This window comes from Scyliorhinus canicula, chromosome 3 (assembly GCF_902713615.1).
Source record: "Scyliorhinus canicula chromosome 3, sScyCan1.1, whole genome shotgun sequence".
Lineage (NCBI taxonomy): Eukaryota > Metazoa > Chordata > Chondrichthyes > Carcharhiniformes > Scyliorhinidae > Scyliorhinus > Scyliorhinus canicula.
Genome location: NC_052148.1, coordinates 238,526,227 through 238,539,934, shown reverse-complemented (window position 1 = coordinate 238,539,934; position 13,708 = coordinate 238,526,227). Strand labels below are relative to the sequence as shown.

General features: G+C 47.5%; 1 protein-coding gene across 4 annotated transcripts in view; it reads left to right on the top strand.

Moving 5' to 3' along the window:
• Nucleotides 1–13,708, top strand: part of gab1 (GRB2-associated binding protein 1) — a 266,339-nt gene that overhangs the window by 149,494 nt on the left and 103,137 nt on the right. The gene's annotated exons all lie outside the window — the stretch shown is intronic.

Genomic DNA, 13,708 nt, shown 5'->3' with positions numbered 1-13,708 from the left:
GAGCCGATGGACTCAGTCAAACGGAGGGTCCGATTCTCTGAGTCTCGATTCCTCAAGGCCTTCGGCCGTGAGGGTGGGTCTTGCATTTTGCCTCCTTCCATCTCTGGTTGGTTGTCCAATCTTCTCTGCTGCCTCTGCAAGTCTTCGCTGGGGAGGGTCCTGGTGGTCGATCTTTATACCCCTCTTCTCGTCTTGCCAGAAGGTTCTTTAGCCCTTAGCCAATGAGGTCTCGGAATGGGGGTCGCAATACCCAGTGGTGTTGTGGATTATAACTCTGCAGGACACCAGGAACACAACTCTAGACGTTCATTCCTAGATATTGTTTGCACGTAACCTCTCCATATAAGATAACGATGTGAAAACTGGGTGTCAGACTGTCTAGCTTTATATGGGCAACCCAAAACAATCGATTCATAGGAACAGGTCCGATTGTCTCCTGGTGGGTGATGACAGGGCAGGTCCATAAATATCCTGACAGTTTGTCCGTGTTCAGTCTATTTGAACGTGGCCAAGTTTGAATTCCCTTCAGGCCAATCCTGGAGCCGACTGTGATTTGATTTAAAAGGTCCAGTCCTTAATTTAAAGTGTCCGATCTTATTGAGCCTAAAATACAGGCTGCTGTCCATTTTACCACACTCTTAGTTTTTTGTTCTCTGCCCAAGGCATGTCTGAGCCACTGCAATCTCCACCATGTGTAGGGAAAGGATGCAGGTGCCAAATCAACTCCAACGGGAACTGGGATCAAACACCATGCTGTTGGTACGGATCTCATCCACACCAGTCACCCAGTCAACTGAGCCAACCCGCATCCGCAAGGGGTTCATGTTGCTGAGGCAACATATACTTTTACATGCATGTTGTAGCCTAGAGCTATAGGTAGTGATGGCAGAGGCCCAAATTTATTTCTATCACATGGCTAACCAGGAACCTCTCCAGCTCTTTCTGCCTGCCATTGGCCTATGTTGGGGGGTTTTGCAACTAGCTACTCAACATTTTTGGCCACATTATAAACGCACTCCCTTGGACATTAATTCCTGGCGTGGGATTTGAACCCAGAGCTTCTGGAGACGGGCACCAGTGCATTAATCTGTTTGTAAATTGTTTACTTTGTTAAAGGCATGGGTTTTATTTTTGGAGTATTGTTTTTGGAAATGTTGTAATGATTGTAGAGCGGCCCGCGGCCAGCGCTGCACCAAATTTCTTACCTAGAATAGGACCTTTCTCAATTTTGTCGGCAACTTTTGGCTCCGTTTTGTTGCAAGATTTTAAAAGCTTTGAATTTGATGGGATGGGTCTTCAATTTGTTCCGTTAACTATTTATCTTGGCTGCAGGCTTCATTTAGTTTTGCTTTCTGTTGCGAAATGTTTAGTTTGTTTTTAGTTTCCTTTCTTTTAGGCAGAATGATTAGCAATTTCAAGCTGCGCTTCCTGAATCCTGACGTCCAGTAGTTTTTCCTTTTCGAAATTACAAAATATGAGGAATGGGTTAGGAAATAATTTTTTAAAACAAATACATAAGAATTATAGTAAAATGCACCTCTTTCAGAAGATTAAGAAATGCTACAGCTCTTCTTCAAACTATGCTGTTTAATTATTCACGTATCTCAGAACAGCTTCACAGCACTTGAAATGCTGTATTTTAGGCAAGACAGCAGCTATTTTATGGAAGGTAAGTTCCTACAAACAGTAATGACTATTGAGTCTGTTTTGGTCCTGGTGATTGAAGGAGGAGTGTTAACCCAGGACAGAACACAGAAGTTTAGGTTAGCAGGTATTCCTGTTTTGAGGAGGATTGCAACTGCTATTAAGCTTACCGTGAATCTATGGGCAGCACGGTGGCTCAGTGGGTTAACCCTGTAGCCTCACGGCGATGAGGTCCCAGGTTCGATCCCGGCTCTGGGTCACTGTCCGTGTGGAGTTTGCACGTTCTCCCCGTGTTTGCGTGGGTTTCGCCCCCACAACCCAAAGATGTGTAGGCTAGGTTGATTGGCCACGCTAAAATTGCCCCTTAATTGGAAAAAATGAATTGGGTACTCTAAATTTAAAAAAAAAGCTTACCTTGAATCTGAATTCCAGGATTCATCAAAACTCAACATCCAAGGCGGCACAGTGATTAGCACTGCTGCCTCACGGCACCGAGGCCCTAGATTCGATCCCAGCCCTGGGTCACTGTCTGTGTGGTGTTTGCACATTCTCCCCGTGCCTGCGTGGGTCTCGCCCCCACAATCCAAAAGATAGGTGGATTGGTCACACTTAATTGACCCTCAATTGGAAAAAAATTGGATTGCCTAAATTATTTTTTAAAAACTCAATGTCCATTGTTGCACATCTATAAAATCCTATTGTATACCGTATGGTGTCTCATGATCTAGCCGGCTTTCACTCAATATCTGCATTCTTTCTTGGTTTTATCTAGTAATCTAATTTTTCCCCTCCGACTATCCAAGGTATTGCTGATATAAAATGCAAATAATTCCAGATTTTGTGTGAATTTTCACAGTTGGTGTAAGAAGGACAGTAAAGGGCTATATTTTAAACACTGAAAATCTCAGTTTTGGGTTAAGATGGGATTTGCACTGTGTGCAATCCTGGGGCATAATTTGTGTAATGGGCCATATTTGCAGGGCAATTCCTTAAGTTTTGCTTCCTCTTGCCAATTCATTGCAATGATATTTTGCATCACAAGTTGCTGAAAGTGTGAGCTAATGGCATCACAGTGAGGGAAACGGGCATCTGAAACCCGAGTAAGAATGAAGGATTACAAATGAAGGTCTGAGAAGGATAGGCAGCATGGTAGCATAGTGGTTAGCACAGTTGCCTCACAGCTTCAGGCTCCCAGGCTCGATTCCCGGCTTGGGTCACTGTCTGTGGGGAGTCTGCACGTTCTCCTCCTGTCTGCGTGGGTTTCCTCCGGGTGCTTCAGTTTCCTCCCACAGTCCAAAGATGTGCAGGTTAGGTGGATTGGCCATGCTAAATTGCCCTTAGTGTCCAATAACGTAAGGTGGGGTTACGGGGATAGGGTGGAGGTGTAGCCTTAAGTGGGGTGCTCTTTCTAAGGGCTGGTGCAGACTCAATCGGCCAAATGGCCTCCTTCTGCACTGTAAATTCTATGATGTTTAGCTCAGTGTGGGTGACTTCAATGTCAAATCAGGTACAGGAGAGAAAAGAGAGGGAAGAAAGATTGAATTAAAGGAGAGAAAAAAGACAAAGTAATAGTTTAAAGAAAATCTTTTAAATTTTACAACTTTAGCATATCCAGCAACAATTAAAACCTGAAGGAATGAGACTCTGAATTTGTAATCTTTAATTTTCAATGCCAGAGGATTACATTTGCAGTAATTAACTCTCAGCATGTCATTTAAAGAATCTCTGCTGGCTAATACGGATTTAATTAAGTATACATGACTTTAAATGGCTCCAGGACAGGCTTGTTGCATCATTTCAGACTAATTCTAATTTTCTGTGCCGAATTCAGTTTGGATGTACTGTGCAGCGTCATGCTATTTAATTAATTTCAGTAGTGAGACAAGCATCAAGGTGCAGTTTACAAGAAGCTAATGGCAGAGCAGCATAGCTCAAATAGTAACTTTTGAATTTTCACCCAGCTGTTCTTCCCTGACGTTGCTGTGGCGTTTGTGAAACAAAAATAGTGATACAATTAGTCTTGCCATTATTTTGACAGGAAATTATGGGCCAGTATTTATACCAGCACTTGTGTGTGAAACCACAAAAATTCCCAGAATTCAGTCCAGAGCAATCCAAACTAATCCCACAACGTACTCTTTCCCTAGAGCTCAGGCCAGATGTGCAGCAGTGACCATTTCTTAAAAATCCTTGCACTTATGTTTCTTAGGGGCACAATTTAATGAGGGGGAAAATAATCCCAGCTTGGGCGCCTTTGGTGTTGGGAACCACCCCACTATCCAACAGGGCTCATTTTTTTGGGCTTCGTCAAGTCATGCCCCCACCAAGGCCACACGCCTTAATTTCTCATACTTTCTCTTCATTTTTCAATGCTGCCCCATCTCTCAACCTCCCACCATGGCCTCTGGACCCCACAACTTGTTAGGGGGTTCACCAGCCCTCCACCAGTCCACCTCATAAGGGCAGGGCACCCCTTGGCCCAATCCCCGGCACGGGAAACATGCCACGGGTGCCTGGCTGGCAATGCCAAGGTGCCTGGCTGGCAACAGGAGTGCCAGGGCACTACCCTGCCCAGAGCCCAACCACCCTGGGGCCTCCGATGACCTGGAAGACGCCCTCTTCCCCCCAGGTGCCGTTACACCTGGTCCATGTTTGTGTTGACCAGTGTTAAATGGCGCCATGGCGAGGCCTCCTAGGCGTGGGCGTTCGATCCCCCGGCCTTGGGACACTCCGGCCTAATCATATATGAGTGAGGCTAACTGCTCACTGAAATATGCAAATCTGGATTCTGCCCAGTGAGGGCGAGATCCAAATCGCGTTGTCTTGCGAGACCTCATTCGATCTCGCGAGGCTTCCCAACGTCACAAATCTCTTTAATGGCCTCTTTGCATCCCGAGTCGGGCGGGAAGAGGCTGTTTGATCGGGCACTTAGTCTTTCGGCGGCATTTTCCCTTGTTTCTTCTAAGTTCATGACCAGCCAAAAACACCTGTGTGCAGCTCACTGGCTCCAGCATATTTTTTTTCCAAGTCCTGGACAATATGGAGAGAAAAGCCAACTGTGCAGCCAGTGAGCTGCACAGCTGGCCTTTCTCTCCATATTGTCCAGGACTTGGAAAAAAAATATGCTGGAGGCGTACCTCCACACACACACACACGCACACACATGCAGACACACCACAAGCATACGCACCGCACACAAGCAATGTGAGTGGGGAATGATACAGCGGGGAAGCCCGCTCATGATATTGAAATTAGTTTCCCGCCCTTCCTGGACAGGAATCTCATCACCTTTAACTATTCCTCACATTGTACAGGGAGTCGCTTGCACTCTTTCATTCAGCATATCATGTGCTCCTGGTGTGCAGGAATGATGCAATTTTGTAAAGTTCCTCTGATAATGATGAGTCAGAATCCTCCTATAATCTATGTAAAGGAAATTATTTTGAGGCATCAGAGTTGCTTTCCATTTATTCCAACTTAATTAGACACCAGCCAATTAAGTGTACAAAATGAGGGGTTTCTGAATGTTGCTTAGTTGAGTTTTTACTTTTTTTAAATTGTTGGTTAGAGGAAGCAATCCATTCAAAAGTCCCACTAATTTGACAATATGCCAAAACGTGGCTGTTAAATATCGTATCTGTTTCTGCAGCAGTGAACCAGTAGCCTTCGTTGTTTCAATTTTATCCTATTTCTTTGACATTCTTGCAAAATAACAGATGCGCCAAGGTTATGCAGAACTGACCTCCATTTGCTCCCTGTTTCCGTTGTACTCTCCATTCCTTTAAATGGACCGTACCTAGGTGCAAACATGCACTTAAATTTTTATGGCCAGAATGAGAGACACTTAACTGCTTTGAGGATGTCTTCTCCAGACTTCATTTAATGGTTCCAATTGACATTCAGAGACTTGAGCAAACAATGCAGTATGAAGCTTGCACACATCTGATGCACAAGTCATAACTTTGTGGAAGCTGCTAATTTATTGCGTGCAAATAGACGTTCATGGGGAGTTCGTTAGTCGCAGTACACAGGAGCGACCGAATGGAGTGATGGGTGTCAGGGAGGACGTCCTGCCAGCGGGAAGCCGGGAGAATTCTGGACCGTAGGGCCAGCTGGATGGCCTTCCAGACCGTCCCATTCTCCCGCTCCACCTGCTCGTTTCACTGGGGGTTGTAGCTGGTCGTCCTGTTTGAGGCAATGTCCCTGTTGAGTAGGTACTGGCGCAGCTCATCGCTCATGAATGAGGATCCCCGGTCGCTGTGGACATAGGGGGGGAAACCGAACAGAGCGAAGCTGGTGTTGAGGGCTTTGATGACGATGGCAGACATCATGACGGGGCATGGGACGGCGAAGGGGAATCGGGATTACTCGCCGACCACATTGAGAAAGTACGTGTTGCAGTCGGTGGAGGGGAGGGGCCCTTTGAAGTCCACGCTGAGGCGTTCAAAGGGGTGGGAGGCCTTCACCAGGCGCGCACGGTCTGGCCGGTAGAAGTGCGGTTTACACTCCACGCAGATCTGGCAGTCTCTGGTGATAGCCCTGACTTCCTCGATGGAGTAGGGCAGATTGCGGGCCTTTATGGAGTGATAAAAGCGGGTGACCCCTGGGTGACATGATCGGCGTGCAGGGTGCGGAGTCGGTCCACTTGTGCGCTGGCACATGTACCTCGGGATAGGGCACCGGGGGACTCGTAGAGCTTTCCGGGGCGATACAAAATCTCGTAATTGTAGCTGGAGAGCTCGATCCTCCACCTTAAGATTTTATCATTTTTGATCTTACCCCGCTGTGTGTTGTTAAACATGAAGGCAACTGACTGTTGGTCAGTGAAGAGAGTGAATCTCCTGCCGGCCAGGTAATGCCTCCAATGCCGCACAGCTTCAACGACTGCTTGGGCCTCTTTTTCAACAGAGGAGTGCCGAATTTCGGAGGCATGGAGGGTGCGGGACAGAGTGCTACGGGCCTGCCTGCCTGATTGAGGGTGGCGGCGAGGGCGACGTCTGATGCATCGCTCTTGACTTGGAAGGACAACGTCTCATCGACCCCGTGCATTGCGGCCGTGGCGATGTAGGTCTTGATATGGTTGAAGGCCTGGTGAGCCTCGGCCGTTAGTGGGAAAACGGTGGAGTGAATGAGTGGGCGGGCCTTGTCCGCGTAGTTGGGGACCCACTGGGTGAAGTACGAGAAGAACCCCAGGCATTATTTGAGTGCCTTGGGGCAGTGGGGAAGGGGGAGTTCCATGAGGGGGCGCATGCGATCGGGGTCGGGCCCTAGAACTCCGTTCTGGACCACATAGCCGAGGATGGCTGATCGGTCCGTGCTGAACACACACTTCGCCTTGTTGTAGGTTAGGTTGAGGAGTTTGGCGGTGTGGAGGAATTTGGAAAGGTTGGCGTTGTGGTCCTGCTTGTCGTGGCTGCAGATGGTGATGTTATCCAGGTACAGGAAAGTGGCCCTTAGTCCGTACCGGTCAACCATTCGGTCCATCTCCTGTTGGAAGACCAAGACCCCGTTAGTGACGCCGAAGGGATCCCTAAGGAAGTGGTAAAGGCGGCCGTCCGCTTCAAATGCGTTGTACTGGCGGCCCGCCTTGCGAATGGGGAGCTGGTGGTAGGCAGATTTCAGGTCCACTGTCGAGAAGACCCGGTACTGTGCAATCTGATTGACCATATCAGATATGCGAGGGAGGGGGTACGCATCGAGCTGAGTGTACCGATTGATGGTCTGACTGTAGTCAATGACCATCCTGTTTTTCGCCCCAGTTTTCACCACTACCACTTGGGCTCTCCAGGGGCTGTTGCTGGCCTCGATGATACCTTCCCAAAGCAGCCGCTGGACCTCAGACCTGATTAAGGTCCTGTCCTGGGCACTGTACCGTTTGCTCCTGGTGGCGATGGGTTTGCAATCCGGGGTGAGGTTCGCAAACAGGGGAGGTGGGTCGGCCTTAAGGGTCGTGAGGCCGCATACAGTAAGGGGTGGTAGGGGCCCGCCAAATTTCAGGGTTAGGCTCTGGAGGTTGCACTGGAAGTCCAGGCCGAGTAGCAAGGCAGCGCAGAGGTTGGGGAGGACGTAGAGCCGGAAGCCACTGAACTCAATGCCCTGGGTGGTGAGGGTGGCGGTGCAGTACCCCCGGATCGCCATGGCGTGGCATCCGGAGGCCAGGGAGATTCTCTGGTTGGTGGAGTGGACCGTGAGGGAGCAGTGCCTTACCGTATTGGGGCGGATGAAACTTTCAGTGCTCCCGGAGTCCAGAAGGCAGGAAATCTTGTGCCAGTCGACCTTCACTGTCATCGACGCGGTCGCGAGGTTGTGTGGCTGTGACTGGTCGATCGCGACGGTTGCCAGACGTGGCTGGTCGGCGGCGGTCGCGGGCGATGAGCGGCCCGATGAGGTGTCCGACGAGCAGGGGTCCTGAGGCAGGCAAGATGGCGGCGCCCACGGACTGCACGAGGTCTGAGGTGAGGAAGATGGCAGCGCCCGCGGGGGGCACATGGGGGGTGCAATCGCGGCGACCAAGCGGGCATGGCACACAGCAGCTAAATGTCTTTTCTTACCGCAGGCTTTGCAGACGCGCTCTGTGCCGGGCAGCGTTGTCAGGGGTGTTTTGACTGTCTGCAGAAGTAGCACTCGAGTCCCCCGGGGTTGTTTGGTTGCCGCACGGCGCAGGCCTGGTGTTGGCTGCCGGAGGTCGCTGGTGGGGTGCATGGTTGAGTGTTCGCTGGCTGGGTCCATGATGTCCAGGAGGGTGGGCCATGCGGTCGGGGGCATACGCCTGTATATTGCGTGAGGCGACTGTGAGCGAGAGCGCTTGTTTCTTGGTCACCACGGGGTCGAGGGTAGCCCCTTCTAAGAGTCACTGGCGGATAACGGCCTGGCAATCGCAGTCTCTCACTAGGAGTTGCAGGGCACGCCGGAAATCTTCCACAGACTCACCGGGGAGTTGATACCGCGTTGAGAAGAGGTGCCTGCCGTAGATTTTGTTGGTCTGCTGTGTGTAGTGCTCCTTCAGTAGCGCCATGGCCTCAGCGCATGTCGGCGCATCCCGGATGAGGGGAAAGATATTGGAGCTCAACCGCATGTAGAGGATCTGGAGCTTCTGTGCCTCTGAGGGTGGTTCAGTCGCAGATCCGATGTAGGCTTCAAAGCAAGCTAACCAATGTGCGAAGGCCGATTTGGCATTGTCTGCTTGAGGGTGCAGCTGCAGGCGATCAGGCTTGATGCGGAGATCCGTCGTTTTAAAATCTCTGCGTAATAAATTGATGCACTATCAATTACGACGAGACGAGAGTAGAGAGTAATTGAGGCTTTATTACGCAGAGATGTGGAGCCTCCTGCAGCTGCTGCCGAAATGGCTGCAGCTCGGTGAGCCCACATATTTATACTCCGTCTACTGGGCGGAGCCAGCTGGCAGGGATCTACCCCTGTACCTGTAGTACAGGGGCCTACCGTAATACCCTCGTATGCAGTATACACAATATAACAGTGGTGACTACCACACAAGGGGAAAGATAGATCAGAAACTTAGTTACTGCTACTAAAGAGCTCCAATGCCCTGGGGGGCAACTCTGAGAAGGCCTTCAGAGGGAGGCACACTCCATTTCCCACCCGAGATGGGGAAAAGTTTACGGGCGCAATTCTCTCCAAACAATTTCTAAGTTAATTTGTGGCGGGTTTTTTCAGGAAGTTTCCTGCCGGCAGGTTCCCCACCGCTCTTCAATGACACGTCACTTTTCTGGACCCTGGGGAGCTTCTCGCCGGTTTAGCGCACCCCCCCCCCCCCCCGAGCCTAAAAACGTGACTAAGTGTCATTGAATAGCAGTGGGTGAGTTCTCCTAAGGTTTAGTATTAGATTCTGGTCAAGGCGAAAGATGGAAATGACAAAGTCCAGTGGCTTCAGTCTTCCCAATAATTAATTGGAGGAAATGTCTGCTAATCCAGTCATCTGACAATTTCGCACTTCAGGAGAAAACATGTTTTGCTTTTGTATCTCGAACGTTTTTGTTCATGGTTTTGGTTATAATATTGGAGAGGGTTGAATGCAGACAGAAACAATGTGAAAGACACATCAACATCTTTTGGAGGATTAAGAATTTAGAAGAAAAGAGTGAGTTTGAGAGGGGGGGGGAGAGAGATCAAAAGATTGAAGTTGGGGGGGGGCAGAATATTTCGGGCACAGAAAAATGGAGAAGTACAGAGTACGATGAAAACAAAATGAGATACTGGAATTGCGAAGTGATGGAACCTGGAGACTTTTCATATCAGTAATCAACTGGTGATAATAAAATCTCACAACCAAACTGTAAAGTTCCAGGCAAGCGACCACGTGGAAGCGATGACTGACTTTAAGAAAAACGCAAAATGATTTTATCTATTATGTTATTCCATCTACTTCCGGAAGGGTCTCCCGTGTCTGACCCACACTTGGGCCGGGGTATTTATGTCCCAGAAGCCCCTGGCTTAAGGGGTTGGGTTCGCTCCCACATCTAGGCCAGGGAGATCGTACTCTGAGGATACAGGCCCCATGGCCTCTGGGTCGGGTTATAACCAAACTAATATCGGGATATATCTGACCACTCAAAATAGTGTTAAATTCTGTTAATCCCTCAATTAATGGCTGCCCTCCTAGTTTTGATAGATTGATTTGGTCTGGATATGATTTATCCAGAAGAGGATTTATTTGGCTCTGCCAGTATCCCAATTCAGTACGCATCCACTTCTGTTTGTGAAACACTTCAAACAAAAACGTGAAAGGTAGTTTAATCATTGTATATATATTTACTTTGTAAGTTGTACTGAAGTGGGTATTAATGGTGCTCAACGGAAATCAAAAGATAATTTCCTGACCTGCTTTTTCAATTGATTACGGTAAAGCAGAACTGCCTGAATTGCTGTTTTGAAGTGGTCGGGTTTTGTTTTGCACTTAGCAAAAAAAAAAGTGTTATATTCTTCAAGTCATAATTTTGTAGCCTGATTGGGATGTTCAGTGAGAGCTTGATTTTGTTTTTCAGGGTGATATGAATGTAGTCCAGTTGAGTCGGCATTTTAAAAACTCACTGTTTGAGAGTCTCCAATTTTTCAGGGACTTTTGAAGTGTTCAAATCTTGCACGGAGTACAGCTGCGTTGCTGTAGCATTGTCACAAGCATATTTAACATGCTGAAGTTACGACAGTCAATGAGCTGTAAGGACTTAGGGGAAAAATATAGTGCAGAGTTATTTCTCCAACATGTGGAACTTTGGGAGCACTTCTGATATTAAAGGTAGCTTGGCCTCCTGTAGTTATTTGTCTCTGAGGAAGAAGTGTGGATTGATTATTTGATATTTTCATGGGTTGCATGGATCGTCGACTGGGTCATGTCAAGCTGTGGAAGTGCTGTGCGAGGAAGACATGAGGGGCAATTCCTGTTTACTGCTCATTTTAGCTTCATTCTCCAATAGGAGTAACCCAGCTGCTTCCCTTAGACGTTTAACTACTATTCATTGTATGCGTCTGATATCCTTATTTATGAGAACCACAACTGTTACATTCAGGAACTGATGCAGTTTCAAATGTTTTAAAGATCCAGTTAAAGACACTATAAATCTCTGACATTTATTGGGAAGTTAAATTTAGAATATAGAACATTACAGCGCAGTACAGGCCCTTCGGCCCTCGATGTTGCGCCGTCCTGTGAAACCCCTCTAAGGTCCCTTTATACTATTCCCTTATCGTCCATAATGCCTTTCCAATGACCATTTGAATGCGTTTAGTGTTGGCGAGTCCACTACTGTTGCAGGCAGGGCATTCCACGCCCTTACTACTCTCTGAGTAAAGAACCTACCTCTGACATCTGTCCTATATCTATCTGCCCTCAATTTAAAGCTATGTCCCCTCGTGCTGGACATCACCATCCGAGGAAAAAGGCTCTCAATGTCTACCCTATCTAATCCTCTGATTATCTTGTATGCCTCAATTAAGTCACCTCTTAACCTTCTTCTCTCTAACGAAAACAGCCTCAAGTCCTTCAGCCTTTCCGCATAAGATCTTCCCTCCATACCAGGCAACATGCTTGTAAATCTCCTCTGTACCCTTTCCAATGCTTCCACATCTTCCTATAATGTGGCGACCAGAACTGCACGCAATACTCCAAATGCGGCCGCACCAGAGTTTTGTACAACTGCAACATGACCTCATGGCTCCGAAACTCAATTCCTCTACCAATAAAAGCTAACACACCCTATGCCTTCTTAACAACGCTCTCAACCTGGGTGGCAACTTTCAGGGATCTATGTACATGGACACCGAGATCTCTCTGCTCGTCCACACTACCAAGAATCTTACCATTAGCCCAGTACTCTGTCTTCCTGTTATTCCTTCCAAAATGAATCCAAAATTTCTTGGCACAATGTTACCAATATGCTACCTGCCTTATGTGACTAATTGGGACTCCAGATGTGGTTGATTGCAGCTGTGACCAGAAAATTGAAAAAAAGGGAACATTTTTCATAAGAGTAGGCCATTCAGCCCCTCAAGCCTGCTACAGCATTCAACTGGATCATGGCTGATCTGCCCTCAACACTATTTTCCTGAAGTATCCCCATATCCAATGATGCCTTCAATATCTAAAAGTCTGTTCATCTTAGACTTAGGGCGCGATTCTCCAAAAAAAAATTCTAAGTTAATTTGTGGCAGGTTTTTCAGGGAGTTTCCCGTCGGCTCTGCCAGCGAGTTCCCCACTGCTATTCAATGATATTTAGTCACTTTTTTGGGTCCTAGGGAGTTTCTCATCGGTTTAGCCCACACTTAGCGCAATCTGCCCAAAAGGGAACAAAGTTCCTGAGCGAGCGCGTTTAGCCACATGACTATTCAATGCGACTCGCTTTGAAAAAGGGTCCCAAATGGGGAACGGGCGGCCGAGGCCACACCGAGCCCCGTTTTTTACAACGGGGAGCTCTGGTCTTGGTTTTCTTGAAGTTGTTAATAAGAGATGAAAAGAATTGTGTTTGGAAAATTCTGTGAGAACAAATTAGTTCCTAGGTGTCGTTATTGATTCTTCCTGAAGGCTAAAATTTAGAAATGGTTAAGTACCATGTTTGTGGCAATATTTGTTTGAAACTATTTGGAATGATTGCAAGAAAGAGAGGACATTTAGAGTTCAAATTGTTGATGCGAGAGCTCTGTTCCTAATAACTAACTTAACAGCTTATTGGTGCTGTAACAGCGCGAGCTGCGGCTCACCAAACGAAATGGGCCAAGGTCATTGAATAATAAACTATTTTGTTACTTATAAATTATATCTTTTCAAAGGATGCACTGTTGTGTCTTTTTAAAAAAACACAGAAACTATTGCCTACCCTACCTCCAAAGCAAAGTACAACAATTAGTGTGTTGCAGGGCTGTACAGACAAGGTAGGCCCCAGGCTTCATTCTCCTGAGTCAGAAGGTTGAGTCTTTGGGGCAATTTTCAGGACCGGAGAATGCAAAATCTCAACTATCACCCCGGTGCAGCAAAGTGCTGGACAGCTAGCAATATTGTCTTTCAAATGAATCATTAAACTTAGAACCTAGCCACCTGCCTGGGGGTTGTAAACATCATGCGACATTACTCAGAACAGGGAATTTACCCAGTGTCGTTGCCAATAACCACCATCAAAACAGGTGAACTAATCTAAGTTGGTGTTTGTTGGATCTTGCTGTGCACAGACCAGCTGCCATATTTTACAAAGCAGCAGCAACAATCATATCTTCAAAAAGTGATTAATTGGCAATAAAGCACTTCAATGTCGTCTAAGGCCTGAAAGGTCCTACTCCTTTCACGTGCGTTCTCTCTCTCTCCTGTGGCATGGTGGAATATGGTTCGACAGCCAATGATTACTGAATTGTTACAGTCCAGAAGGTGGACATTTGGTGTGTCATGTCTGCGCCGGCTATCTGGATGAGCAGTTCACCTAGTGCAGTTCTCCTGCCTTCTCCCCGCAGCCCTACACATTTTTCCTCTGTAGATAACAATCTAATTCCCTTTTGAATGCCTCGATTTGAATCTTTCATCAAAGTCAGACAGTGTATTCCGGACCTTAATGACTCTCTG